Genomic DNA, 17,079 nt, shown 5'->3' with positions numbered 1-17,079 from the left:
GCTCATAACTCACTCAAGGCTCAGCTCAGTATTACTGGATGGACGACACTTCATTTGCTGCAAAATCCTTCTCTTTGTTTTGGTGTTTTGTTTTGTTTTTTAAGACGTGGAACTTTGAACGATGGTTTGTTGGCAGATTTATTTGTCTCCCAGGGCCATGAGCTGCATGGGTGTAAGTGAGGGCAGAGCTTGGCTCTAAATGACTAAAATGCTATGCTCCCTTGGCTATGAGATGCTGAGGGAGTGCATAAAAATAACACAGAACATGAAGGCTTCAAAAGAAGCAGAAAGAGGGGTCTGAGCCACCCTAGCGTGCCTCCTCCTTCCCAGGAGGGCCTGCAGGAAGGTTTCTGCTCCTTCAGCTGGTCTTTCTTGGCAGGACTGCACAGACTGACCCAGAGGTATGGGTGAAAGGCTGGGGAGACACCATGCTCAGAAACCAACAGCGGTTCCCTCGTTGATTAAACGGGCTGGGCAGACACCTTGGGTGGAGAAGGGTGGGATGGACCGTGTGCATGGGTGCAGGACTGCTGGTGTGGTGGTCTCAGCTCATTGCTCACCACCTTTCCAAAGGCAGCGCTTGTGTTGTGTCCGCAGTCACTGCAGTTTTCCTGCAGCATGGCAAGCGGAGCTTCTACATTTTGGATGAGTTACAGCCTCTATAGTATATTGTCGCAGTAGCGATGAGATGCCCTCCCTGAACAGTCCAGTATCTGTACAACTGTGTGCACTGCCTTGTAGACCGTTTCTGTTTTTGTTCATTATACCTGTTGAATTTTTCAGAACATGTGATTTTTAGGTAAACTGAAAATGGAAAAAAATACAAGTTAGGTTCAATATAGAAGAGAAGCAGTTTAATGAGAGAGAAAAGCTAACACTGCAGTTTTTAAAGCACAGGGGAAATTTAAGCATGGAGTACTAGAAATGGGATTGCAGCCTTTGTTCTTAATACGTGTTGCATCTAACAATTCCATTTGTTCCGCTGTTCTTCAGTGCCAGGGCTAAGCAAATAGTTCGCAATAAATAATTTAGCCTTTGAATTTAACCTTCATTCCTGCTCATGGAGTCCCCATGTGCTGATTGCGGTGGTTTCAAACTTATTTGCAATTCAAGATCATGCAACTTTTAGGGGTGAAGGGAAGGAGGAGATATTTATTATTGTGATGTGCCAGTGTGATATGACACTCCCAACTGATCACAAGGTATTACTTGTCCTCTCTGATCTGATGGCTGTGGTGAGACAGTGAGGAGGCAAAGTGAAAGCTGTCATTTTGAGACGAAACATGAATTTCTCATTTTGAAAAGACTAACATCTTGATATTTTTTGCGTGAGAAGGTTAACATGGAGTCACTGTTGAAACAGACAAGACTATTTCTGTCTGAATCATTAATTCTAGATACTTAATCCAGGGTTGCATGTAAAGGGGACGCTGCTTGAGACAGGGCACTCTGAAACCTCTTCCAAAAGAAATTACACCTTTTGCATTGTATTGTGAAATGGACCCTTATGTCTACGAGGAGAGTAAAGGATTTCCTTATGCCTCCACAATAAAACAGAGGACAAAAACAGGTCACTCTGAGTTGTGTTTTTATCAGTCTTTCATCTCTTGCTGTGGTGAAATGTGTGATTGTATCCTCACCCTGAGAGACTGTTACTTTGCCTCAGACAGGGCCAAATTTTTGTCAGAAGGAGTTACAAAAATTCAGCTAAGAAAATGCCCCAAAAGAGTTTCTCATTCCGCAGCTCGAAGCACACAGGAATAAGCTGAGAGGATTACTGCCAAGCTGCTTTTCCACCAAGAAGAGAAAGTGAAGTACAAGTTGTACATGCTTGACATCATAAAATACTACTATGGCAACAACTCGCTGTTTATCTGCTTAGGCATCAATTTGTAGGGGGAAAAATGGTACAAATGTGAGAAACTGAATTCTATTATATTTTATCTGCTCTTTCTTTGGTGGGCAGTTTTTGTATCAAAAAAATCTGTAAGTTTTCAGAATTAAAAGAGGAAGGTTTGGAACTGCCAAATTATGGAATCAGTCTTTGGGTGATTACATTAGAAAAAATAATTCCTCACAAGTCAACTTCCTAGAAGACTGCAAAGTTTTGAAAGATCAGAATAGTGCACAGAAACCTGATGTATCTTTCTTAAAGTCTGGAGAAGGGAATCGATAATATTTAGGATGAGTTTGCCAGTGTTCTTCAGAAAAAAACAAACAGAAAAAGAACAGTTATTTTAAATTCTACATGCAAATGGGAAAAAAGCACTAAAGTAAAATAGTAATAAAATGTTATCAATCCAAAAAACAAGGAGAGGGGTAACAAAGAATTTAATTGATTTCTCAGCTTGTAAAAAACATGTAAGTTTTTTAATCTGTAAGCATTACGTTCTTAAGAATTCAGATAGGCACACTGTTTCTTACAGGCATCCAGAAGCAATTTTCCTTTAGCCTTGGTGACAGATAGGTATCACATTTTTCTGGACAGTGAGGATGAAAATCACGGAAACAAGGGTCTTGATATTCTGTTATTTTTAGAAATCTGAACTCAGCTGCCAAAAGGTATTAAAAATCCCACTCTTTTCTCTTTTAAAAAAACCAAAACAAAAAACCCTAGACGCCTAACAAAAGATTGGATCCTGTTTTAGAGGTATGACTTAGCTACTCAAACTACATAACTGTCTTCTTTATTTTTCTATCTTTATCTCCTTTACTGTTTTCCTTTTAAAAAGATATAATCTGCTTTATTAATTGTTATCTGAAGTTTCCTCTACTTATTTCCATCCTTGAGAACAACATATAATTCATTTTCCAGGAAAATTGGATAATCAAAAAAGGAAAATTACAAACATCCTCACATTTTAATGCAGAGATGAGATACTGGCATATATAGAAGTAAATGCCAAGTGCCGTGCACAGTTTGAGGATAATCCTTTTGTGTACTACATGAACTTGTGAAATCATTATCCCAACAATTAACCAGAATGATTAATGAGACAGGGGAAAAAAAGAATAGTTGCTGTTATTCTGTTGGTGCAGAATCTAAATGTCCCCTGACTTCATCTATTTTACTTTACATTTTGCTTGAGTGTCTTCAATCTTTTATAGAGGCTGCCATGATTCTTGGTCCAGCTATTTATGTCTGTAGCAAATATTAGATTGATATTGTCACACTGTCTCAGCTACCATTCTCTTTTTCTTTCCAATGAATGCACCAGGGTCTTATTAAATAAATCAAAATTTAAAAAAAAAAAAAAAAAGAGGGGGGGAGGAGAGAGAGGCACAAATCAAATGAAAGCCAAGTGGCCTCTGTTTGCAGGCTGTGGCCTTGCTCCCACTGGGCCCACGCAGCACGTGCCCTTTTATCTGAGTGCCTTTAAGCTATGGTGGTCTGTTCAACCTTCTGCGGCTACATATGTCTCCGGGCCAGGATAATTGTTCTCAACAGTATGAGCTTAACTTTACCATCCCTCCTACCTCTTGACTTACTGTAAGTTAAACACTGGCTCCATGAAAAAAACCCCAAAGCGGGGAAGTTTCAGCAGCTTTTTAAGACTTTTTTTTTTTTAAAACAGAACTTGTTATTTTATGGGTATGGTGGAACATTTTTCTACTTTTTGTGTGATGAGATGGAACTAATTTTAAATCTCTTTTTTTTTTTTAAACTCTGGCGTAAAGGACAATCAGAAAGGAATTAGATTAATGAGGAAAGAAGGCTAGACATGGACATGGAATATATGCATGGAAAACATGCAGAAAGCCAGATTCCCATTCAGAGTTTGCCAAATTACTCACAACTTCTCTTTCAAAGCCCTCCTAATAACTCTCCATTGCATGCAAAGCCCATAAGAATAGAGTTAATAACAGTGTATGAGTACCAACTATACATTACAGATGTAAAGCTTACAAGCCCCCTCTAGTCTGCAGGAAAGGGGCTGTCTTTGTGTCATGCACAGTCGAGAATGCCTTGTCAGCACTGAGCAAATAATAAAGAATAGTAACAACAGGCAGGAAGCCTCCTCAGTTCATTGAGTCACATTTTAACCACTTGGTCTACAACTCAGGCAAAGCAAAGTTTTCACAGATGGTGTCATCCTGATCTGTACCACAAACATTCTTTAACTGATTAAAATCCCTTGAATTTCTTGTTCTTTAGATGTGTATCATCTTTGTCATGTCATTTAAAAAGAAGAACCACCAGGAAATTTGAAACTTCGTCTGCCTTGATCCTAACGCCCTTCCCAGCACCTATTTCTGTTTAAATGAACTTTTTTGAACATGGACTTATGTTTGGTCAGATGACATTTTACCAGCACCTTTTATGATGACATCCATATTCTTCTGTCTCTACTGGAAATACCTGCTTTGAATTATTGATTTTATTTTTTTGGTAAACACCAGAAGGAGATCTTTTTTCAGAAGAACACAAAGAATGAAAATCATTGAGCCATAATTTTTATGTTCATTCCTGGAAACTGTCTAAACTGGGATTTAAATCAAACCAGTTAACATCATGTAAGGTTTTAGCTCTGTCAGCTATGCAACTGTAATTTTCATTGTATGCATTAGTGTACTGCTGTCTGCAGGGGTAACAGTTCTGTTGCTACTCAAGATTTCAGGTCTTCCTTGCAGAAGGACCATGATCTCTCATAAAGAGGTTGTATTTTCTTTAATTTTGATCATTGTTTTCTTTAATCTACAATAAAAAAAAATACTTAGTCTAAAAACCCACAAATTTACTTCTTCTGAAGACATATTATGATGCACAGTTATACGGCACTGTGGCAAGGTTCTTCACTGAACTACCTTTCTTTCTTGGTCATACCCTAGGTCCTGTGCTGGTCTGCAGAGGCCCCATGTGAAATTTAGACAAATGTTGAAGTGGTATCTCTGTCTGTTTCTTTGACCTCAGGACTATCAGAAAGTTGGCATGTCCTATTCAGTCTTTTTGCACCAGGTTTTTGAGGTTAAGCTCAGAAGGGAGCTTTACCAATGGATCTTGAAGGCTGTATGAGATCCTTACCCAGGTTGCAAATTCCTTAAAGGCCAACTCACAATTTGAATCTCTCTTTTCCCCCCAGGTCTTAAAAGGGGCTGTGTTGGGCTAAGCATCTCCCTTACAGCTCTTAAATAGTGTTGCATAAAACCTAAAATAGTTCTGCTCACAGAGTGAAAAGGTCTTCTGGAGATGCAGCTTCTAGTTTTAAGTAAGGGCTACTGACTACCTTCTCCTCCCTGTCCAGTTATAATTTCTTTACTGGTGAATAAAGACTAAAAGTTCATTATCAACCCTTCAACAGCCTTGCTGTGCTGATATTAGTAAAGACAATGTGTTTCATTACCAGGTTCGTAGCAGAAGCAGTAAAAACTGGTTCACTGATGCACAGCTATCTTAATGGCATTCACTGTAGAAATCTGCTGTAGATGTTTACTGAAACAGATATTTACTAGAAATAAATAGATATTTACTAAAGTATGTATATGACAGTAAGTCCACAGTTAGTGCAAAATAAACTCTGGTGGCATGATATTTTGGTAATATGTCCAAGTCTACAGTGAATGCTGCACACCTACAAGCAGACAACGTTGTGGCCTCAAGACATTGATGATTACAAAGCTGTGTGGACCTTCCTTTTCCAGCACCTCAGCATTTGTAGCCAGCCCCACACTGACATAAGCCCGAGGGTGAGCTGGGGTGACCCCTCTGTGGCACCTGCAGGAGACCTTCAGAAGATGACGGCAGGACATGCTCCTAAGGGACTTGAGGAAGAGCTGTGAAACCCTTAAAAAAAAACTGGAAAAGGCAATGAGACGTTCCCTTGGGCCTATAGAAGGGAGGTAAAAGCTGGACTCAGCCTTCCCTGTTGTCACAGTCATAGTTCAATGCTTGTGCTATTTGTGTGCCTGGACATGCAGTCTAAACTGACAGATGCTCCTTGCTCCTCTCCATCACACCATCAGGGATCACGCAAGGCTAACAAGAAGGCACGTGGCCTTTCAAGTGTTAGCTGAAAGATCAGTCTTTGGCCTCTGTCTTATCGCTGTCTGGCTCTTAATCAGTGTGGATGAGCTGAGAGATCTGCAATTAGATAGCTGCAGGTTTCTTCTGTGCTAGTCAAACTAAATATTCATGCCTAGTGTGCAACAGAGATTGGCTTTAAGTTGCATATTTTTTACAAACTGTCTATGGTTTTTTCTGAAGAAACATTTGGCCTCTTAACTTTGCACATTGATGTATGTGTGGAATTTGGCAATGTCTCCTGCGCATAGCCTCTTTAGGTCCTCTCAGTTGGCTTTGTTTAAGTATCTGATTCATTGAAGAACTCTGTACAATTTGGGCCTAGTGCAAAGCCAGTTTAAGTCAATACTAAAATAAACCAGGCCTTTATATAGTCTGGTTCAGGCCTTCTTTTCCCTTGTCTCATTTTCTTGATCCTTCAGCCTTTTTGAGGTACAAAGCTCCCCTAAAAGGATGGCTGGTCCCATTCAAAGCCTAGATTTCAAGGACACCTTTCTCTCTTATTTTTTCCTGAGATAGAGGCAGACAAAATGCTGTGGTTAGTGTGTCCAGAATATAAAATGGAGTGGGTAGGCGTCGCCTACAGAAATGACCACCACAGCCTGGGAGCAACTGGAGGGAAAGAGAGCAACCCATGGCTTGACCTCTCCGTGATGCAAGCAATCCCAGGAAGACCACAGCAAGTGGATCTAGTGGTTTCACAGAGAGGAGCTGAGGCTCCAGCAGTCTGTGTTTTTCCTAGTGTCTGGATGCACTGGGGGGTCCTGCTCATTCCTTGGCCACCAGCTCCTGTCACCCTGGCTCAGATGGAACACCCTACCTTGCAAGGGAGCCCAAAGTGCTGCACAGGCAACAGAGGAGCCCAAAACAACAACAGTCTTTGTGTACTATATAGATACAGGTTTCTTCAACAATGCAAAACTCTCTGGGGTGCTCTGCAGGTATACCCAATACCTTGAGGAACCGTTTTCTCCTTAAGTATTACAATTCATATGAAAAATTTTAACAACAACAAAAAGATCTGTTGTTCTACAAAGCATGGTGCAGGAACCAGGAATTTCTAAGGCTTGAAATGTTTGTTTCATGTTCTGCCACAGATATTTGGTGTAAGTTTGGGTAAGTCACTCCAGTGTAGTTGAAGGGAGTTTATGTACTTGTTCCTATGGACAAGATTTGATCATAGCCTTTGTCTTCGGAGGAAGTTTCCCTCCTCTGAGTCAGTCTTTTTATGGGGGGCTCAGTATGGATTTATGCATGATGTTTTAGGCATTCACATTAAACAGCTCTAGTCCAAATCCTTGTAAATAATAATAGGTGTTTCGAGTATAAATGAAGTAGTAAAACTTACATTTTAAGAGCTACCTGGGACTTAGCCAAAATACTAAATAAATAAATAAACCTTACACATTTAACTGTTGACCATATTGAGTTTACTGAGAGGCTAAAAATGAAGAAAAACATCCCCAGGAAACAAAAATCCAAGGTAGGTCAGACAGAGAAAAAGAGGTTTCAAAGTTGCAGCACAGTGAAATGAAGTAGAGACTCAGCAGATAGTTAAAATGCTGCTCTTGTCTCTAGCAAGAAACCTGACTACATAGAGGTAAGAATGCTGTTTTATTTCCAGAGCTTACTAAAGCCATGATGAATGCGTATCTGGAATATATTTCTTCTTGTGTGAACGGACTACATATCACTATCATTAACAGTAACTCAGCATGTTTATCACAGTGCATTTCAAGGAGGTGGGTAAACACACAGGTTACTGTTCTAATTCTGCAATAAGTCACAAAACCATCAGCATACTCATTGTTTTTAGTGTAAATTTCATATTTCAGAAGCTTATTTCTTCCTTAGAAATGGCTTATGCAAAACATACTAGAAATATATTTGAATGCCATGCCTGAGTCTTGGTAGCATTCCTGCATATCAGCTCAAAGCAAAGAGCATTTCTTCACTTGAATGTGTTGTGTTGACTGAATAATGTGTTAGTGCAGTCAAGAATACAGTATTTGTCATACCCTGCACTTTGAGAAGATATTTGTTCAAATAGAGTTCAGCCTAGTTCTGCAAAATATTTGTTGCTAGGCTCATACTCACCATTTGTAGGTAAGGTTGGATGCCTCTATTCTTTTAAAATTTGTTCCCTCTACCACACTGTTTAGGACCCTCACTGTTTTCAGCATCCAGATTTCATATCAGTAAGAAGTAATTACCTCCCTGAGAAAATCCCCTCTCTTCCTGATTGAGGCCATGTCACTGCAGCAGAAATGTTATTCAGCAGCCACTAGGCATCCTTGGTGGTGACATCTGTTTGGTTGTCTGGTGAGGGATTGAGGTATAATCAGTCATATAGGTGTTGAATAGTATTGGCTTCCTGACAGACCGTCAGAATAGCCATAGAAGCAGTTTAAAAATCAGCCTGTTTGTTTCTGCCACCCAGTAAAATGCTGTGATGTCTGGAGATCAGTTTTACTTTCAGTATTGTACAAACCAGGGCAAGAAAGTACTTCCAAGCCAGAAAAATATGCCAACGGAAAAAAAATAAATATGCTTTGCCTATCAGATTTTTCTTTACTGATTTGTGAATTGCCAGATGACTAACTCACCTATGGTGTCACTAACAAAGAGTTAAATCTCCCATCTTCTCTAGAATTTCTAAATGGATTACATATCATTGCCTAAGATTTAGATGAAGGTAAGGCAGAGCTTGCAGTTCCATTGTTATCAGTTAGTGAATAAAAGATGAAGATTAGCATGATTAAAGAGAAGTGAAACAGGGGTTCAGCAGTATTAACTCAAGGGAGTAATTCTCCTGGACACTACTGGGACTGTGTCCATGACTAAGGGCAGAAGAATTATGTTCTAAGGAAAGCAAAAAGCAGAGCCTGTCTAACCAGCCCCACTGGGGAACAGGAATGATTACAGGGCATGCTGTTGTCTCTTCTTTTATGGGCATAGGCAGCCACCTGGAAAACATACGAGGGAACCAATGCAACTGGCATTGAATCTAACGTAACTGAGTTCAGACTAGCAGGTAGAAGATGACAGCTTAGCATTTGCAGAGATGAGAGTGGAAATAGGGACATAGCCACTGAGGTTTTGTGTCTCGAGAGCAAGGCCCACAGTAAAAACAGGGTTGGGACAGTTCATTTTCACCCAGGGAAGAGAATACAGACAAAAGAAACTGAAGTAGGGATTTGGTAAGTGTAGCCTTGGCAGGAAAGCAAGCAAGAGAAATTCGGGGGATTCGTCTCACCTAACTGCAGGCACTACAGTACAGATGGCTATACCCGAGCAAGTCATGCAGTCTCCCTTTAAAGTCAGTAGAAATAAATAGTTGCTTTTAGAGTGTAATTCATCTCAACTTCAATTAAACAACTAAAATATGTGAGAATAATTGTGCCCCAGAAGTGTCTGTTTCTCTGCTTTAACAATGCAGAGTTGCTCAGATGTGGCTGTGCAAACTGTAGCTGAAGGTAAGGATCGTCCCACGAGGTTTCAGTGGGACAGCAGGAGTGAGAGGCTGACACCGCACTGCACCCAGAAGGGCAGTGCTCTCCCCATTCAGCTCTCCATAGGCAGATACGCAGTTAATCTGCAACTCACCCAGCATTCCTCCAGAAATGTTAATGTTCATCTTTGCTATCACTTGCTCAGTAGCTCCACTTCTGCAAGCTGTATATAGAGGGGAAGAAAAAAAAAAAAAAAAAAAAAAAGTCATTCCTTGTTGATTATTAGATAGTAAAAACCTTTAAAGACAGCTTCTAAGTATAATAGCATTTCAGTACACATTTTCCTAAGATTACACAATTTATTTACACATAGACCTGTGTAAGCAACAGCCTCAGCTGCTATAAAAGAGGCTGTGTTCCAACCATAGCCCAGAAATAAACGCTTTTTCAGTCAGTTACCTCTGCTTCCTTCCAATGGTTTCCCTTGCAAGCTTTGTCTAATGAGCTCTGCAGACTTGCTGCAGGCAGGACACTTGGCAGGGTTGGTGTCCAGACTCTATAGCTGCTGGACTTGAAAAAGTGCAATAAGGTCTTGAAGCAGGGAAACTCAACCTACAGCAGACAGCTAGTAGGACATATTTATTGCAGAAGTACAGTTAGGATCCATTAGGGTCTCCATTAAGACCAGTATATTGAGAAGATTAAAGAAATGGCAGAGGATCTGTTATTTACCTGGTCTTATGAACAGCACAGGCAGTACCACATACTTCCAGAAATGGAAATATAAATCATAAGAAAATTCTGAGTCTTTTGGTAACAGGAAAGCTAAAAGAAATCATTTTCTAACACCATTTCTAAAGGTATTTCTGGCTATGCAACTTTCTTTTGGACGAAAACAAGACATTTCAGGGCCCTTGAAGTAAAACCACCTGATGATACCGTGAAGATATTATACTTTCTTGCTGTCCTTTTCTTGAGCTCTTGAGTTTAGACTTATCTGCTGTATAATGCCAGAACATTTTGAGTTACACAGTTCAGATGTGTTTTCCATGACCGATACAAAGCAACTGTAAGTCATAAAAAACTGGTGAAGCTGACATGACAAGGAAGAAAATTCTTGCATGATACTTCAAGAAAGTTGTACTTCGATGCACTGTGGATGTTACTTCCCCTTCCGCATATGTTTAAAAACAATTAAGGAAGCTGCAATTCTTTGAGCCTTGTTTTACTAGCTATTTAGCAAGAACTTAAGAACCAAAAGGTCCATTTACTCCTCTATCCCTGTTCCTGTGAGAGGCAGCAGCATAAGGCAGTTTAAGCCTGAAACAGAACTAAAGAACCAGATATTTAGCTTTTCTGCCTTAAAGGGAACAGGAATATTTTAATAAGCAGTATTTCCAGAGAGAGAATGAAACTGCACAGTAATGCTTTTTATTGTTCACAAGCCAGAAAGGAAAATATCACCCTCTGAATATTCTGATCTTAAAAGGCGTACTGGAAATTATGCTCTCCAGCTTTGCCTTCCTGCCTCCCAGCAATCAGCAGCCTGGGGACTGTCTTAGTTGGAGGTCACACCCATACTGCTGCATTTAAAAGCCAGTCTAATCCTCACCAGTTTATACTTTTGGCTTTCAGAGCTTCCTGTGGCCGTGAATTTTACAATTTATGTGTTGTTTGAAAAAGTACTTCCTTCTGTTAGGTTTAAGTCTGCTGTCTAATAATATTTTTGTATGACCTGTGGCACATGGTGTCAATATATGTTGTCCCTGCAACTTCTCTCTGTTAAACCTGATTTTATAGACCTCTATTGTATTTCCCCTTACTCATTGCTTGAAGAGTCATACCTTATTTAATCTCTCTTCCCAAAAAAGCCATTCAATAACCTGATTTTTGTTGCCCTTTTCTGCACCTTTTCTAGCTCTACTCTATCATTTTTGTAATAGTAGGACCAAAACTGCACATAGGATTCAAGAAATGGGTGTGCCATTGATTTCTACAGCGGCATAATATTTTCTGTTCTGCTTTGCTCTCTATTTCTATTTTGACAATTCAGATGATGCTGTTTGCTCTTTTGGCCATCACTAGGCACTGAGCTGACATTTTCCAAGAGCATTCACAATGAGTCTAAAATCTCTTTCCTGAGGGTTATTAGGTAATTTAAAGGCTCTTGAAGTATACATGCAGTTAAAATTGTTTTTCTCACATGTACTGAACTTAGTGGCACTGAATTTAATCTTATATTTAACCACTTGGATGGCTGAAGATCCATCTGCAACTTCTCACAGTTCACTTAGGACTGACTTTGCCATCTCACTATCCACCTCACTTTTCACTGCTCCATCTGTAAAACCTATCAGCCTCTGTCTAATTTACCAGTGCAGTTAATTGTTGTATTAGCATGGCTTATCTGAGGTCATATTTTCTTTCATAAATTGCTTCAGGGATTCCTTTAATGTACCTTTTTTTGTAATGTGACTTTGTCATCATTGTGTATGCTCGGTCTTTTGAGACCAGGACAGAAAGCAGTAGACCTGTTTGGAAGATTTTTTTCTTTCAGTATTTTTTTTTTTTTTTGGCCTAACCCTCTTTTATTTTAAAATTTGAGTTGCTTTTTTATGAGACAGTAATATGAAATATAAAATAATAATATGGGTATAAAACCCATTAATCTGTGAAATGGATAGACTATTTGATAAAGAGGAAAGTGAGTTAAATAATGATAGACTGCTTGTCAGAAAGCAACTAAATGATGACACCAGAGAGTCTTCCATATACTGCTCTTGCACCACAGTTGTAGAAGTAATATAGTGAAAACAGGCTGCAGCCTACCCCCTAGGTATAACCTCCACACACAGACAAAAAAATTCCTCAAATGCCGCATAACTTTACAACTTGCATTAGCTTCATTCTTTTTTCTTCACTCTTCACAAGAACAAGAAGATGCTTGAATTATGACTTTGGATTTAAAATGTGTAAATATATCCAAATTCTATAAGAATATGATTGTTCCAGTCAAAACCTTCTTCCAGATGCACTAAGACTTATCTGAAACATGCCTTTCATAATGAATCAAAATTTGCAGGAGGTTTTCAAAACTGAAATGTTCTTTGTTTGCTGTTCTTGCTGCTGTTCTCTCCTTGTCAGCTCTGGAGAAATTTTGAAAACTTCTATCTCCTTGATTCTGATGTAGATTGTAGAGTGGGAGGTTTTGGTACTGCAAAAACAAAGTCATTGCTTGCCTACACTATAATGAAAGCTACTGCATGAAACATGACTATCATAAGTGATGATGGCTTTATCTGAAGCATTTGGGTTTATATTTAATTTTAGTGACTGTACTGATTATAAAATAAAGAGTTCAATCCTAATGATATGTATGTATTCATTAGGGAAAAGACTTTATTCACTGGCACTGTTCCCTTCTGCACTGACAGTTCTGAATCAAATAATAGCTATGAATTGTTGGGCCTGATATTCTTCTTGCTGGGCAAATTAGGAATAACTCAAGAGAAATCAGTGAAACTAATATAATCCTAGTTTATCTCTCTGTCTGCCCATGCATATTCTCATTCCTGTGGTTTTTGCTTCTTTTCTCAATTCTACTCCCCATTACAATTTGCCTTAGAGCAATTTTTGTATGCCTATAACTAGCAAAAAGAAATTCTCTCAAGTATTTCTAGGGAAAAAATATGTATCACAACATCAAGGAGGGATGGCAGTCTCATGTGGAGACAAAGTAGATCTATGTTTCATTCTCCTTCAGATGGCCTTCCTCTACAAACGGCATCATCCAGCTGGGACTGAGCTTTTGTGTAGGATTGATTCTACCTCATCTTCCCTATTCTATAGTAACTAGTGTTTTCAGGGTTCATGATGAAGTTTTCTGCCCAGAAACTGTTTTCAAATGTTTCTGCACTGTGAATATCATGTTTTTAACAGTAGACACCTTTGTGTCCCCTCTTAATTTACTCCTGCATCTGGCCCTAATTTCCTCTTCTCTTTCACTGCCTCTTTTTGCATGATTCCACACTTAGTGTTTTTCTTGCAGCTCCAGTTCCTAGATTATATAGCTTTAAGAAGATATCATCTTTTGTGTAAACAAAAACAAGAAAAAAATTTTATCAGTCATACTTGGAAAGAAGAGATGGAAACGTAAGTCAGGTACATCTTGAAATGTCAAAACTCACAACTGCTTTTGAAAGTCAGCAGGTTTTGAATACTATGATTATAAAGCAAATTTCATAATTTTGAGAAGAGGGTAAAGATATTGAAAGAGGTCCTTGGACCTGATTACAAATTAACTGTTACAACTTCACTGTCAACCATCAAGAATTTTCCAGTGTTTTACTTCCTTACCTAAAGGGACTCTAACTCCAAACCTCCTGGTTTCTAAGGAAGGACGAGTACAGGGAAATTCTGAGCTCTAACCCATAATTTTATTACAAGATTCTAAATGTTAAGCTTCCTAATGAACACAAAGGTTCTCATGCTACTGTATGAGGCTTTTTTTTTGTTTTATCCTGCAACTATAGAGCACAAAACCTTCTTTTTTTAGAAGACAAGAAACAGAGGGCATTTTTCACCAGATCAAAAGGCTTGAAATACTTAATACTGTCCCTCCTATGTCTGTAGAAGTTTGTCTGTGGCATTGCAGAGTCTTTTATAGGGTGCTCTCCCTTTTTTCCATAGTGGGATAGCTTTCCAAAATGTCCTTCCAGTTTTCCATTTAAGAGATGTGTTGGATGAGTAGATTCTGTAGCTGCTAAAGCTATTTATTGTTTTCCTGGATGTGGATTATGTTTCTTCTGTTGCCTGCAACAAAGCAGTCATGGAAAGAGATAATATCATCACTTAATATTTATGAATGGGTAGTTTTCTTTTAATGGTGAAATCGATATTTGTCCCTAGAACAGTTTGTTTTACTTCTAAAACAGAACAATGAGCTGGATTGCCAGATAGCTTTTCAGATTCCATAAATGAAAAATATCTGCTTATTAGCTCTTTTTTTATCTAGCCTTTTGTATTATGTTCTTGAGCCAGTTACACAGTATTCAGGAAAGGTCATTGAGTACATCTCTAGTTTTACCATATTCTTCTCCTTGATTGTGCAATTGATTTTAAGACCTATTCCATATTTCACTGAAGCTTATACATATAGATGTGGCTATGGATGTGTGCATCTGTGTGTGTGTGTGTGTGTTTATTTATGGAATTGTCAGTCTGCAGAGAATTGCCTGTGACATAGACAGATTTATTTATCTGGTTATTTGGAGCATAGTTTCAAAATAATTGCCAGGTGAGATTGAGATTTTATTGCTAGTCCTCTCTATTTCACAGCTTTGCTGAAGTGGTTTAATTATCAGTTATTAGAGGTGATAATTCATGCACCAAATCTGAAGAGCACTTTAAAAAAAAAAAACCTCAGTGTGCCATCAATGCTAGAGAGAAGAGTTCTGCTTGCTATTTATACCCCTTAAACTTGTTTTTACCATAGCCAATAAGCCATGGTGTAATGCTGCCTCTTTGGGAATTTTTTTTTTTTTTTTTTTGGTCTTTTTGTCCTTTGAGCTGTGCTCATTGCCCGTGGTCTTGCCAAGGGGCTGGTGGCTGGTAGGCAGTGTGATCCCACAAATGGTGCTGCAGTGGAGACAAGCATGCTGCTGCAGAGACTGGTGGCTCACGTCTACCACCCAACCATTGAGCTTTTGGGCAGAGGATGCTGCTGATGGTGCCTGGGAAAATACAGACCATGTAGCACTAAGGCTTTACACAGGGGCTGCCTACTGATGCTTTTTCTCAGTATTGATGAATACATACAAGGTGCTGATCCTTAAACACTCCTTCAGAAATAAAGTACTTGAGGAAGGTGTGTAGCTGAACCTGCTGGATATGGGGAAAAAACAGGGGAAACCAAGCCCCATGGGAAGATCATCACGAGGCATATATGAAAGAGCAGAAATATAATTGGACTTTGAAAAATATTTTGAAATCATAGCATCAAGGTCTACGCATCCTCTGTGGAACTATGTTAGGCTGATGTTTATGAATTTATATAGCCATAACACCACGATCTTAGGGGCATAGTCCATGTCTGTTGAGAGGTGTTGACAACATCCAGTACACTGATGAGAGAATACATGTGAATAATTACCATTTTTTGTCAAAGCAAGCAGAATGTCATTGTAGCCCGGACTCCTCAAGACAGAATGGCTCGGGCACCTTTGTTTTCTTTTGTTTGTTTGTATAAAGGTGTATGTACCCTAAAGTGGCACACTGTTCCCACTTCCCTCCCTTGTTTCTATCTTGTGTTCTTTCTCTGCTTTTCTCTGTTTACAAAACAAACAGAAAGATTGTTTTGAGAGCTAAGAAGCAGGGGGAGGGTCTTTGTAGGTTACAATTGCTGCAATTAAAATGCTTTCTGTGTTAAAATAATAATGCTTTACATTATAAAATCTTCTACCTGGAGAAAATTTAGTGTTTTGTCTCTGTCATAAGCATTTTGATGTAACCTTACATAAACATATAGAGTAATTAAATGATCACTATGGTTAATATCTTAAAATTCTTAATTAAATTTAAAGTTCTATCAAAAGAAATACCTTCTATTCTAAGCTTCCATTCTGTAAAAAACAAATACTAAATTTGAATAGTCTAAATAAGAGGGCATTCCTTTAGTTGTTGAAGTTTCAAACATTCAAAAAATAAGAAGAGAGAAAGAACACCAAAACAAGATCAAGAAAGAGAAAAGCAGAAATAGCTTATACTTACAGAATAAAACATTTTGATTAGGAAAAATAAGATAAAAACTAGCATAGAGGGGATAGAATAAAAAAGTTGTATAAAAAGAAAAATATTTTGAAAGACCAGGTAGAGAAACTGAATGTATTATTTATATAAAAAAGGAAAGTAATTAAAAATAATGAAGTCAGAAAGGCTACATGACTTCAGTTTCAACTTCATTGATATTAAGTTACAATTTTTTAAAACGATGCTTATCTAAACCTCTCAATTCTTTGGTTTTTCCCATCTTAAAATGAAATGACATCTCTCATCTGAATCAATCTTTTCTTTTATCATATTTTAAACTATTGCTTAAAATACTATTCCCTATTTCTCAGTTTCTAGAGTCACAGGCAGTGGAACTGGTGCGTTACCATTTACTTATACTGCTCACTAGCATTCGAGAGAAAGCAACTACACCAATTGCCTAATGCAGCTTTAGTGACACCAGTGACTCCATCATACTGGAGTGGCAATTGTGGGAACTATCGACAGATCAGAGGAAGCACCACAACTGACACATTTGTGTAACATTGTTGAAAACAAAGAGGCAAATTATGCCCTTGACATTGAACATAAATTACGTGCTACGGATTTTGTTCATATGGCAGACTGTGGACTTGGCTAAAAACCCTGACCGTATCGAATGATACTGGTTTAAGCATGTCGTAAATGGGTAGGGTAAAGGGAAGTAGAGGAAAAGGAAGGAATTTGTGGGGTGCTTCTATGGATAAAAATACAGTTTTATTGACTTATTTTACCTCAGATGAGTATGTTGGGAGGATTTTTAGCTTAGCTCCTTATTGCAGCAGATGGGGATCCCAGCTG

This window comes from Buteo buteo, chromosome 1, assembly GCF_964188355.1.
Source record: "Buteo buteo chromosome 1, bButBut1.hap1.1, whole genome shotgun sequence".
Classification (NCBI taxonomy): Eukaryota; Metazoa; Chordata; class Aves; order Accipitriformes; family Accipitridae; genus Buteo; species Buteo buteo.
The sequence above is the reverse complement of the archived record's forward strand: the minus strand, read 5'-3'. Positions refer to the sequence as shown.